Source organism: Oncorhynchus mykiss, chromosome 27 (assembly GCF_013265735.2).
Source record: "Oncorhynchus mykiss isolate Arlee chromosome 27, USDA_OmykA_1.1, whole genome shotgun sequence".
Taxonomy (NCBI): Eukaryota; Metazoa; Chordata; class Actinopteri; order Salmoniformes; family Salmonidae; genus Oncorhynchus; species Oncorhynchus mykiss.
In genome coordinates, this window is record NC_048591.1 from 47,006,662 (window position 1) to 47,020,493 (window position 13,832).

The following is a 13,832-nucleotide window of genomic DNA, read 5'->3' on the forward strand; positions in this document are numbered from 1 at the left end:
TAATGGCTGTTTGAAGAAAACTAAACCAGAGATGACAGTTTCTCCCGAACAACGGAGATGACAGATTCTCCCTAACAACAGAGATGACAGTTTCTCCCTAACAACGGAGATGACAGTTTCTCCCTAACAACGGAGAAGACAGTTTCTCCCTAACAACGGAGATGACAGTTTCTCCTTAACAACAGAGATGACAGTTTCTTCCTAACAACAGAGATGACAGTTTCTCCCTAACAACAGCTTCTCCCCGGGCGCCGACGACATGGACATCAACTAAGGCAGCCCGCTACACCTCTCTTATTCAGAGGGCTTGGGTTAAATGCGAAAGACACATTTCGGTTGAATGCATTCAGTTGTGCAACTGACTAGTTATCCCCCTTTCCTTGTATACAGTGCATTTAGAAAGTTTGATCGGGTTCAAGTCGGGGGTCTGGCTGGGCCATTCAAGGACATTCAGAGACTTATCCCAAAGCCACTCCTGCGTTGTTGGCTGTGTGCTTAGGGTCGTTGTCCTGTTGGAAGGTGAACCTTCCCCCCAGTCTGAGGTCCTGAGCGTTCTGGAGCAGGTTTACATTAAGGATCTCTCTGTACTTTGCTCCGTTCATCTTTCCCTCGATTCTGACTAGTTTCCCAGTCCCTGTCGCTGAAAAACATCCCCACAGCATGATGCTGCCACCACAATGCTTCACCGTAGGGATGAGGCCAGGTTTCCTCCAGATGTGATGCTTGGCATTCAGGCCAAGGAGTTCAATCTTGGTTTCATCAGACCAGAGAATCTTGTTTCTTATGGTCTGAGAGTTCTTTAGGTGCCTTTTGGGAAACTCCAAGCGGGCTGTCATGTGCCTTTTACTGAGGAGTGGCTTCCATCACTCTACCATAAAGGCCTGATTGGTGGAGTGCTGCAGAGATGGTCGTCCTTCTAGAAGGTTCTCCCATCTCCAGAGGAACTCTGTCAGAGTGACCATCAGGTTCTTGATCACCTCCCTGACCAAGGCCCTTCTCCCCTGATTGCTCAGTTTGGCCGGGTGGCCAGCTCTAGGAAGAGTCTTGGTAGTTCCAAACTTCTTCCATTTAAGAATGATGGAGGCCACTGTGTTCTTGGGGACCTTCAATGCTGCAGAAATGTTTTGCTACTCTTCCCCAGATCTGTATCTTGACACAATCCTGTCTCGGACCTCTACGGACAATTCCTTCGACCCCATGGCTTGGTTTTTACTCTGACATGCACTGTAAACTGTGGGACCTTATGTAGACAGGTGTGTGCCTTTTCAAATCATGTCCAATCAATTGAATTAGCTACAGGCGGACTCCAATCAGGTTGTAGAAACATCAAGAATGATCAATGTCGTCGGAAAAAAAGGCTGCCGTTTTACGTGTCCCCAACCGATTGTGTTTTTTTGTTTGTTTATTTGCATTGTTTGTAACTTATTATTTTACTTATTTTATACATAATGTTGCTGCTACCGTCTCTTATGACCGGAAATAACATCAGGACATCAGGACTGTGATTACTCACCATGGACTGGCAGAATCGTTTTTCTTTCTTTTAAGGAGTCTGACGAGCCTAACGCGAACGATATACTGCTTTCTCGGGAAGAGGCCCAGATCCCCGTGATTTGCGTGAAGAGGAAGCGGAGAAAAAGGGGCCAGAGGGCGGGCTGCCTTCTGAGAATTCGTAGAATTCGATTGAATAAACCTCCATTTCCTTCCATTCTGTTAGCAAACGTACAATCTTTGGAGAATAAAATCGATGACCTACGAGGAAGATTAAACTACCAACGGGACATTCAAAACTGTAATATTTTGTGCTTCACGGAGGTGTGTCTGACTGACGACACTCTCAACATACAGCTGGCTGGTTATACGCTGTACCGGCAGGATAGAACAGCGGCGTCTGGTAAGACAAGGGGCGACGGACTATGTATTTTTGTAAATAACAGCTGGTGCACGATATCTAAGGACGTCTCGAGCTATTGCTCGCCTGAGGTAGAGTATCTCATGATAAGCTGTAGACCACACTATCTACCGAGAGAGTTTTCATCTGTATTTTTGTAGCTGTTTACATACCACCACAGACTGAGGCTGGCACTAAGACAGCATTGAATGAGCTGTATTCCGCCGTAAGCAAACAAGAAAACGCTCACCAAGAGGTGGCGCTCCTAGTAGCCGGGGACTTTAATGCAGGGAAACTTAAATCCGTTTTACCAAATTTCTATCAGCATGTTAAATGTGGAACCAGATGGAAAAAAAACTCTGGACCACCTTTACTCCACACACAGAGACACATACAAAGATCTCCCTCGCCCTCCATTTGCCAAATCTGACAATAATTCTATCCTCCTGATTCCTGCTTACAAGCAAAAATGAAATCAGGAAGCACCAGTGACTCGTCTATTAAAAAGTGGTCAGATGAAGCAGATACTAAGCTACAGGACTGTTTTGCTAGCACAGACTGGAATATGTTCTGGGATTCATCCAATTGCATTGAGGAGAACACCACATCAGTCATTGGCTTCATCAATAAGTGCATCGATGACGTCCCCACCACAGTGACCTTACATACATACCCCAACCAGAAGCCATGGATTACAGGGAACATCCACACTGAGCTAAAGGCTCAGAGCTGCCGCTTTCAAGGAGCGGGAAACGTATAAGATCCAGGCAAAGTGTCGATACAGGACTAAGGTCGAATCGTATTACACCAGCTCTGACGCTCGTCGGATGTGGCAGGGCTTGCAAACCATTATAGACTACAAAGGGAAGCACAGCTGAGAGCTGCCCAGTGACACGAGCCTACCAGACGAGCTAAATTAGGTCTATGCTCGCTTCGAGGCAAATAACACTGAAACATGCATGAGAGCACCAGCAGTTCCGGAAGACTGTGTGATTACGCTCTATTATTGTTATCCATATCTTTTAAACTGCATTGTTGGTTAGGGGTCGTAAGGAAGCATTTCAATGTAAGGTCTACCTACACCTGTTGTATTCGGCACATGTGACTCATAGCAAAGGGTCTGAATACTTATGTAAATAAGGCATTTCTATGAAAAAAAAAACATTTCAAGAAAAAAAATCTAAAAACTTGTTTTCGCTTTGTCATTATGTGTTATTGTGTGTAGATGAAGGGAAAAAATATTTACCACAATGTGTAAAAGGGGAAGGGGTCTGACTACTTTCCGAATGCACTGGAGCATGAGAGCGTCATGCCTACCGAATGCACTGGAGCATGAGAACGTCATGCCTACCGAATGCACTGGAGCATGAGAACGTCATGCCTACCTAATGCACTGGAGCATGAGAACGTCATGCCTACTGAATGCACTGGAGCATGAGAACGTCATGCCTACCAATGCACTGGAGCATGAAAACGTCATGCCTACCGAATGCACTGGAGCATGAGAACGTCATGCCTACCGAATGCACTGGAGCATGAGAACGTCATGCCTACCGAATGCACTGGAGCATGAGAACGTCATGCCTACCAATGCACTGGAGCATGAGAACGTCATGCCTACCAATGCACTGGAGCATGAGAACGTCATGCCTACCAATGCACTGGAGCATGAGAACGTCATGCCTACCGAATGCACTGGAGCATGAGAACGTCATGCCTACCATTGCACTGGAGCACGAGAACATCATGCCTACCCAATGCACTGGAGCACGAGAACGTCATGCCTACCGAATGCACTGGAGCACGAGAACATCATGCCTACCCAATGCACTGGAGCACGAGAACGTCATCCCTACCGAATGCACTGGAGCACGAGAACATCATGCCTACCGAATGCACTGGAGCATGAGAACGTCATGCCTACCGAATGCACTGGAGCACGAGAACGTCATGCCTACCGAATGCACTGGAGCACGAGAACGTCATGCCTACCGAATGCACTGGAGCACGAGAACGTCATGCCTACCAACGCACTGGAGCATTTGAGAACGTCATGCCTACCGAATGCACTGGAGCACGAGAACGTCTTGCCTACCAACGCACTGGAGCATTTGAGAACGTCATGCCTACCGAATGCACTGGAGCACGAGAACGTCTTGCCTACCAACGCACTGGAGCGTTAGAGAACGTCATGCCTACCTATGCACTGGAGCACGAGAACGTCTTGCCTACCAACGCACTGGAGCGTTAGAGAACGTCATGCCTACCAATGCACTGGAGCATGAGAACGTCATGCCTACCAATGCACTGGAGCATGAGAACGTCATGCCTACCGAATGCACTGGAGCATGAGAACGTCATGCCTACCAATGCACTGGAGCATGAGAACGTCATGCCTACCAATGCACTGGAGCATGAGAACGTCATGCCTACCGAATGCACTGGAGCATGAGAACGTCATGCCTACCAATGCACTGGAGCATGAGAACGTCATGCCTACCCAATGCACTGGAGCATGAGAACGTCATGCCTACCAATGCACTGGAGCACGAGAACGTCATGCCTACCCAATGCACTGGAGCATGAGAACGTCATGCCTACCAATGCACTGGAGCATTTGAGAACGTCATGCCTACCCAATGCACTGGAGCATTTGAGAACGTCATGCCTACCGAATGCACTGGAGCATGAGAACGTCATGCCTACCGAATGCACTGGAGCACGAGAACGTCATGCCTACCGAATGCACTGGAGCACGAGAACGTCATGCCTACCGAATGCACTGGAGCACGAGAACGTCATGCCTACCGAATGCACTGGAGCATTTGAGAACGTCATGCCTACCAATGCACTGGAGCATTTGAGAACGTCATGCCTACCCAATGCACTGGAGCATTTGAGAACGTCATGCCTACCGAATGCACTGGAGCATGAGAACGTCATGCCTACCGAATGCACTGGAGCACGAGAACGTCATGCCTACCGAATGCACTGGAGTACGAGAACGTCATGCCTACCGAATGCACTGGAGCACGAGAACGTCATGCCTACCGAATGCACTGGAGCATTTGAGAACGTCATGCCTACCCAATGCACTGGAGCATTTGAGAACGGCATGCCTACTGAATGCACTGGAGCATTTGAGAACGTCATGCCTACCCAATGCACTGGAGCATGAGAACGTCATGCCTACCAATGCACTGGAGCATGAGAATGTCATGCCTACCGAATGCACTGGAGCATGAGAACGTCATGCCTACCAATGCACTGGAGCGTTAGAATGTCATGCCTACCGAATGCACTGGAGCATGAGGCACTGGAGCGTTAGAATGTCATGCCTACCGAATGCACTGAGGTAAACTGAATGTTTTTTTATCATTTAAGACAATAATAAGGTGAAGTGTCAACCTGGGGTTTAATCATTAGTCCAGATAGTTGCAATTGCAACTAAACCGAGAGTTTCTATTGGAAACATTCAGGTAGGTCTCTCCCCGTTTCTTTCCGTTTAAGAAACGTTTTACAACGGACTTTACGTAATGAATATGCCCCAGGCGTAAACGCAGCAGCCCCATTTGCATCTATATTTTCGCAACTCGTGATGAATGGCTACATTGTAACTGAAAACCTTTCCACCATATACCAACTGTTACTTTGTAATCTTTGCCCAGTCTGTCCATAAATTAATTTGCATCATGGCACAAAGTATTTTCACATGATAGCTTAATTGTTCATCGACGTGTGACTTGCATGCTGACTGGCAACTTGACTTCCTCTTAGTGAAACATCAACAAACGTTAACTAGGTTCCTCCTTCCTACTCACAGCTGCATCATGCGACTGCAGCCCACACAGATCACTTTATATAGACTATTCAGACAGGTTGTTCTGTAGAATCGTCCTGGCCACTGCAGATATGAGGTCTGGAGGATTCGTTTCGGTATCCAGACCGGTCATAACGTCCATCGTTCTCATCTTATCGCTCTATTGTTTTCATGTGTTTGCGCTCAAGTCGCAACTTTTGACGAGGCATGGCGGGGTTACAGACCTCAATGCTCAGGACACCGTCATCAACTATGAAACATGCTATTTTGACCAGAAGGTACGTTTATTTTCGCTATAATAATATCATAAAGTTATTGACGGCTGTCATGATGTCTGTCAAGAATCACTGTCTAGACAAGGAACGAGACTAATCAGCTTTGTAGATTATCAGGACATTCAAGCTATAGTCTAAACAAACACACACACACACACACACACACACTGCATGTTTAGTTTATCTGACAGATATGTTAAGAGATTTAAAACTTTAACAAGTTGTAATAATGTTATAACGGTTGAGTTGATGCATTTATTTACCTGTGCAACAATTTGTTCACAGTTATGTATGTTTTTTTTCAGTGATTATTCCAATTTAAACTGTCGTTCATTATTTTACAACTTAATGTTAGATGGCGTCTCACCCTGAAAACAGTCTATGGGCCAGGAGAAACTGTAGTGCATGGTTCCGTTTTTTTCAAACAGCCATGACAAACTTCAGCTAACTTTAGCCACCACTAACTACAAATCTATGGAAGTGATGGGGAAATGTGAGCATGAAATATAATCAAATTTCATGACAAACATGATTTTGACAATATTAAAAAGATAATACCTAAATTACTTGAAATCAAATCACTTGTCACATGCTTCGGAAACAACAGCTAACAACTAACGCCCCATGTCCACCAAATGTATCAAACTCATTGCGTTCCGGCGGAAGTAATTCATTTTTAAATGAGCAGTCCAACACTCTACGTTGGCGGTGCGTTCTGTGTACCTCATGCGTTCGATATTTTCAACACTGGCGTTGCTTTACCGTGCGGTGGTACAAACGGGAACAACAAATCACAAAAAAACATTGGAATGATGACATTTGCGCAATCGTTTTTTTATCGCTCATTTGCGCGTCACGTGACATCTTGAGCCAGATCCAACATGTGAGCAAGCTGATGCCGTCTCCCAGGATGCAAGTGGATGTTGCAGTCAGTCTTCTCAGAAATACAGAGAGAGGTCTCAGCAGCTACAGGGCAACGAGCTTTATGACTGTTCAAACGTCAGCCAAGGATACTTGCTAAAGCACAAACGTCAGCCAAGGAAACTTGCTAAAGCACAAACGTCAGCCAAGGAAACTTGCTAAAGAACAAACGTCAGCCAAGGATACTTGCTAAAGCACAAACGTCAGCAAAGGAAACTTGCTAAAGCACAAACGTCAGCCAAGGAAACTTGCTAAAGCACAAACGTCAGCCAAGGATACTTGCTAAAGAACAAACGTCAGCCAAGGATACTTGCTAAAGCACAAACGTCAGCCAAGGAAACTTGCTAAAGCACAAACGTCAGCCAAGGAAACTTGCTAAAGCACAAACGTCAGCCAAGGATACTTGCTAAAGCACAAACGTCAGCCAAGGAAACTTGCTAAAGCACAAACGTCAGCCAAGGATACTTGCTAAAGCACAAACGTCAGCCAAGGATACTTGCTAAAGCACAAACGTCAGCCAAGGAAACTTGCTAAAGCACAAACGTCAGCCAAGGAAACTTGCTAAAGCACAAACGTCAGCCAAGGATACTTGCTAAAGCACAAACGTCAGCCAAGGATACTTGCTAAAGCACAAACGTCAGCCAAGGAAACTTGCTAAAGCACAAACGTCAGCCAAGGAAACTTGCGAGGTCGTTCCACAACAAAAAAGGCTTGAGGACCACAAAGCGGGACACTTTTCATATGAATCATTTGATGAGCCTTTGAGTGATGCCCTGAAGAAGCTGGAGGTGAACATTTTTTCAATTTTGTTGTTGATGCTGCAACTTCAGCCGTTCAGGAAAGATTTTCCACATTGGAAACTGTGGGAGAGAAGTTTGGAGTGCTGTCAACCTTCCAAAGTCTCTCAAATTAGGAATTAGTCTTAGACACTGCACTTTGAAGAACACTCAGACTTGGATGGCAGAGAGCTGGCACAGGAATTGAAGAACTTGCCGGAAGAACATTGGAAGACCATGACCCTGCTTGAGCTGCTGATATTTATAGATGAAAGAGAGATCTCAGAAATGTATCCACATTTTGTGGACTGCTCTCAGAATTTCCTCTCAGAATAACTCTTCCGGTGACCGTAGCTGAAGCAGAGAGGAGCCTTTCAAAGCTGAAGCTCATCAAATCCTACCTGAGGTCCACCATGTCACAGGAACGCCTTAGTGGCCTTGCTGTCGTCAGTATTAACCATGTAATTGCTGGGCAGATTTCTTGTGACGATGTAATTGAGGACTTTGCATCAAGGAAGGCAAGATCAAGGTCAGGGTTCAGATGGAAGTTGTGCAACTTAGTTTGTGTGTTTCTTCTTTTGAAGTGCAATAGTGTAATAATCAGGCTCTCTTCTGTATAAGTGTGTTATTATATTTGTGTGATATAGGATTTATGTAAATTAGTTGTATTTATGTTTTTTGTTAGCAATAGGGCAGTGGTGGTGTAATAATTTGGGGGGGGCTAAAGTGGGAGTTCGCCCAGGGAGCCATACAAGCTAGAACCGCCACTGTGTGACAGTGTCTGACTAGCTTTGATGCACCTGTACTGACCTCGCCTTCTGGATGATAGCAGGGCGAACAGGCAGTGGCTCGGGTGGTTGTTGTCCTTGATGATTTTTGTTGGCCTTCCTGTGACATCATCGAGTGGTGTAGGTGTCCTATCCTACACACACACACACACACACACACACACACACACACACACACACACACACACACAGTCCAACGAGCTATCTTTTGAAAAGCGAAGCAAATGTGGGTTAGACATGCTGACTTACGGGTCCTTCCCAACAATGTAGAGAGAAAATAAAGATAAATAATATAAAAATAATAACACGAGGAGCAGGTAGCGGTTGAGATAACTTGACTGGTAACCGAAAGGTCACTGGTTCGAATCCCAGAGCTGACTAGGTGAAAAATGTGTAGTTGTGCCCTTGAGCAAAGCACTTAAATCCTCTAAGTCGTTCTGGATAAGAGAGCATCTGCTGACTAAAATGTAAAATAAAAATCACAATGAGTACCGATAACTTGGCTATATACATGGGGTACCAGTACTGAGTCGATGTGCAGGGGTACGAGGTAATAACTTGGCTATATACATGGGGTATCAGTACTGAGTCGATGTGCAGGGGTACGAGGTAATAACTTGGCTATATACATGGGGTACCAGTACTGAGTCGATGTGCAGGGGTACGAGGTAATAACTTGGCTATATACATGGGGTACCAGTACTGAGTCGATGTGCAGGGGTACGAGGTAATAACTTGGCTATATACATGGGGTACCAGTACTGAGTCGATGTGCAGGGGTACGAGGTAATAACTTGGCTATATACATGGGGTACCAGTACTGAGTCGATGTGCAGGGGTACGAGGTAATAACTTGGCTATATACAGTACCAGTACTGAGTCGATGTGCAGGGGTACGAGGTAATAACTTGGCTATATACATGGGGTACCAGTACTGAGTCAATGTGCAGGGGTACGAGGTAATGGAGGTAGATAGATATGTTGATACATCTTGTTACGTTACAGTCTTATTCTAAAATGGATTCAATTGTTGTTTTTACTCATCAATCTACAGACAATACCCCATAATGACGAAGCAAAAACAGGTTTTTAGACATTTTTAGCAAATTTATAAAACCTTTAAAACTGAAATATCACATAAGTATTCAGACCCTTTACTCAGTACTTTGTCGAAGCATCTTTGGCAGCGATTACAGCCTCAAGTCTTCTTGGGTATGACGCTACAAGCTTGGCACACCTGTATTTGGGAAGTTTCTCCCATTTTTCTCTGCGGATTCTCTCAAGCTCTGTCAGGTTGGATGGGGAGCGTTGCTGCACAGCTATTTTCAGGTCTTTCCAGAGATGTTAGATCGGGTTTAAGTCTGGGCTCTGGCTGGGTCAAGGACATTTAGAGACTTGTCCCGACTTGCATTGTCTTGCCTGTGTTCTTAGGGTCCTTGTCCTGTTGGAAGGTGAACCCACTCTTGCATTGTCTTGGCTGTGTTCTTAGGGTCCATGTCCTGTTGGAAGGTGAACCCACGCTGTAGCAGGTTTTCATCAAGGATCTCTCAGTACTTTGCTCCATTTATCTTTCCCTCGATCCTGACTAGTCTCCCAGTCCCTGCTGCTGAAAAAAATCCCAACAGTATGATGCTGCCACCACCATGCTTCACCGTAGGGATGGTGCCAGGTTTTCTCATGACGTGACGCATGGCATTCAGGCCAAAGAGTTAAATCTTGGTTTCATCCGACCAGAGAATCTCCTGGCTTCCACACATAGTCTACAAGTCAAATCAAAATCAAATCAAATCTACCTGACATGATGACTCCTTGCTGTCCCCAGTCCACCTGGCCGTGCTGCTGCTCCAGTTTCAACTGTTCTGCCTGTGATTATTATTATTCGACCATGCTGGTCATTTATGAACATTTGAACATCTTGGCCATGTTCTGTTATAATCTCCACCCGGCACAGCCAGAAGAGGACTGGCCACCCCTCGCAGCCTGGTTCCTCTCTAGGTTTCTTCCTAGGTTTTGGCCTTTCTAGGGAGTTTTTCCTAGCCACCGTACTTCTACACCTGCATTGCTTGCTGTTTGGGGGGTTTTAGGCTGGGTTTCTGTACAGCACTTTGAGATATCAGCTGATGTAAGAAGGGCTATATAAATACATTTGATTTGATTTTCTGTAGGTTCATCAGGTACCCAACACACAGGCCTTTATAGCGTCGTCTCCCCCTCCTTCGAGGGTCAGGGATGTTTCTGCTAGCGGTGGCTCATTTCTGCTGAAGTTTGTAATAGCTTTTTAAAGTAAACCGAACCATGGATTACAGTTTCTCCTGGCCCATAGACTGTTTTCAGGGTGAGACGCCATCTAACATCAAGTTGTAAAATAGTGAACTGCAAGTTTAATGTCGATTTTTTATAGTTGAATAATGATGTTAATTTCATGATTTGTAATTTATCCTCAAATAGAAATAACATCAGCAAGGTATCAGGAAATGTTATTTGTGTGAATTCTGTACTTCAACTGATACACCTGGTCCAAAATGTTTCATAAAATAATAATGATAGTTGAATGACTCCTCCACTTGAAATAGAATCATGCTGGTTCTATACTGTAGCGACCCGCATAGACAGCTGTGTGTTATGTGTTCGGCTAGTAGGTGGTTGTGTTGTACTTACCAGTACCCTGTGTTCGCGGGGTCCGACATGCCAATCAACCTGCTATCTGTCAATCACGGGAATGCCTGGAATGTTCTGATGCCGGGCATCCTGGCGGTTGGTGGAGTGGCGTGGAGGGGGTGGGGCAGGGGGGTGGAGCATTGGAAGTTAAGACCAGGTTTAGCCATTGTTCTCTCTCTTATGTCTGGCCTTCACAAGAGACGGTCACTGTTGGCTTGTGGGTTATCTTTTATTTATTTGGCGTGGGCTACGGCCAAACAGTAGCCTGTGTAAAGTTGGGTTAATAAACCGTCAATTCGTAAACTCAAATCCTCTGTCTGGACAATAGTTCCTTTATGATCTAGTCAGGTCATTACAATACATAATATTTCTATCTGCAGCACAATGACTGTATATATGAACGGGAGCATTTGAGAAGGTCTTGCCTACCAAATGCACTGCGTATAACCAAATGTGTTACAGCATTTACAACGATCGTAAAGTGACATGTTAACATGGTGTGTAATCACTAGTCTAAACAGACAGGTTTTTTGTTGTTGTTGTTGGACAAATTCAGGTTGGTCCCTCCCCGTTTCGGTTTGTTTGCTTCTGTTTAAGAAACGTTTTGCAACAGAATATGGCTGATGAATAAACCGCAGGTGACATCTGTTATTTTATACCGCAATGGTGTCAACACACAGCAGCTCCATTTGCATCTATATTTTCGCAACTCGTGATGAATGGCTACATTGTAACTGAGAACCTTTCCAACATATACCAACTGTTACTTTGTAATCTTTGCCCAGTCTGTCCATAGATGAGAACCTTTCCAACATATACCAACTGCTACTTTGTAATCTTTGTCCAGTCTGTCCATAGATGAGAACCTTTCCAACATATACCAACTGTTACTTTGTAATCTTTGCCCAGTCTGTCCATAGATGAGAACCTTTCCAACATATACCAACTGTTACTTTGTGATCTTTGTCCAGTCTGTCCATAGATGAGAACCTTTCCACCATATACCAACTGTTACTTTGTAATCTTTGCCCAGTCTGTCCATAGATGAGAACCTTTCCAACATATACCAACTGTTACTTTGTAATCTTTGTCCAGTCTGTCCATAGATTAACTAGCATCATGGCACGAAGTCTTCTCACATGATAGCTTCATTTTATTTTAATTTTTTAAATATATTTAAAAATATATATAAATATATTTTTAAAAAAAGTTGTTATTTTTATTACCAATGTAGAAAAGTCTGTATACATACAATAAGTACATAAATAGACAATGATAACATATGCTACGGGGTAGAACAAATGACAGATTATACAAAGACCTTAAAAGGAACACACATATTTGATTGTTTTAACAGCCTTCTGATTAGAAGAATGTAGAATGGTCTTAAGGTCTTAATGTACTTCTCCAATTCCTTATAGAAAAGACGGAAGAGTGTTTTTTTTTTATTAGTGAATTTACATGTATTTTTCCATTAGGACAATTAGATTTATGAGCTAAAATAGTTTTTCTTTATCTTTGTTATGGTTAAGGAAACCGAGCAACATATTCTCCCATTAAAAAAACTAAAGTCATCAAGAATATTAACAATTTATAAAACTGTGAATATCTTTCCATAATTGTTTTACATGTAGACAATGTCAAAATAGATGTGAAACTGTTTCTTGATGCTCAACACAAACATTACAATCAATGTTAATGAGTTTCTTCAGGAAATGATTCACAGGGTAATACTTATGGATCATTCTGAAAGAGACCTCTTTGACCTTGTTAACAAGCAGGTGTTTGTGTGGTAATAACCAGACTTTTTCCCCAACAGATATTAGTGACCCAAAGTATTCCAGTAAGTTGTGACATAAGGAATGGATACAATCTCCCGTTGAAATAAATCACGTATAGATCTGTTGTTCTGAGGGAGCGAGGAGAAACATATTTTCCCTATTGGAGGGTCAACTGGATTAAGGAGGGAAGGTCAACAAGGTGAGGTCTGGCTACACCTCTAAATAACATGAGAGTTCCAGATGGAATAGCATCAAAAACTATGGCCAACTCTCTAGGTGTTACAGGGATATTGTAACAAGTTAAAAATTCCTCATTATTGAGTGACAATCCTTCTACATTAAACAGTTGACTCACCAGCAGGATATGATTATTGATCCAGTTCGTAAAAATTAAAGTGGGGAAGAAACATGTTTATATAACAACGACCACACTATGAATACTTGTCTATAAAAAACAGATCATTTTGCAGGAATCGTATCAATGCTATATGATAGCTTCATTGTTCATCAATTTGCGACAAGCACGACATCAAAGAGTTTCTAAACCCAGAAGCGTAACATCGCGAGATTTATGAGAACGCTTGTGAAACAGATCATGCTGGTGTTTGGGGTTTGAGAAGTCAATGAGAGAAGTGAAACAATACGTCCTTAGTTGTTCATTTTCTCCTAATCTAAAGGCACAACTTACATTCGAGACAATTTCTTAAATCGTTGAACATGTTATTACTCCAACCTCGTGAAAGTGATACACTGACACGTTTTCATTTTCGATAAAAAAACAAATTTATATTGAAGGAGTGCCTTTGATTTTTGACGGCTTGCACATGCGCAGTTCATCGGGATACGAACGTCAGACGCGATGACGTGCTTTTACACGTGAGCGTCGCCTAAAAGCCTTATAAGGGATTTCTATTGGATAAAC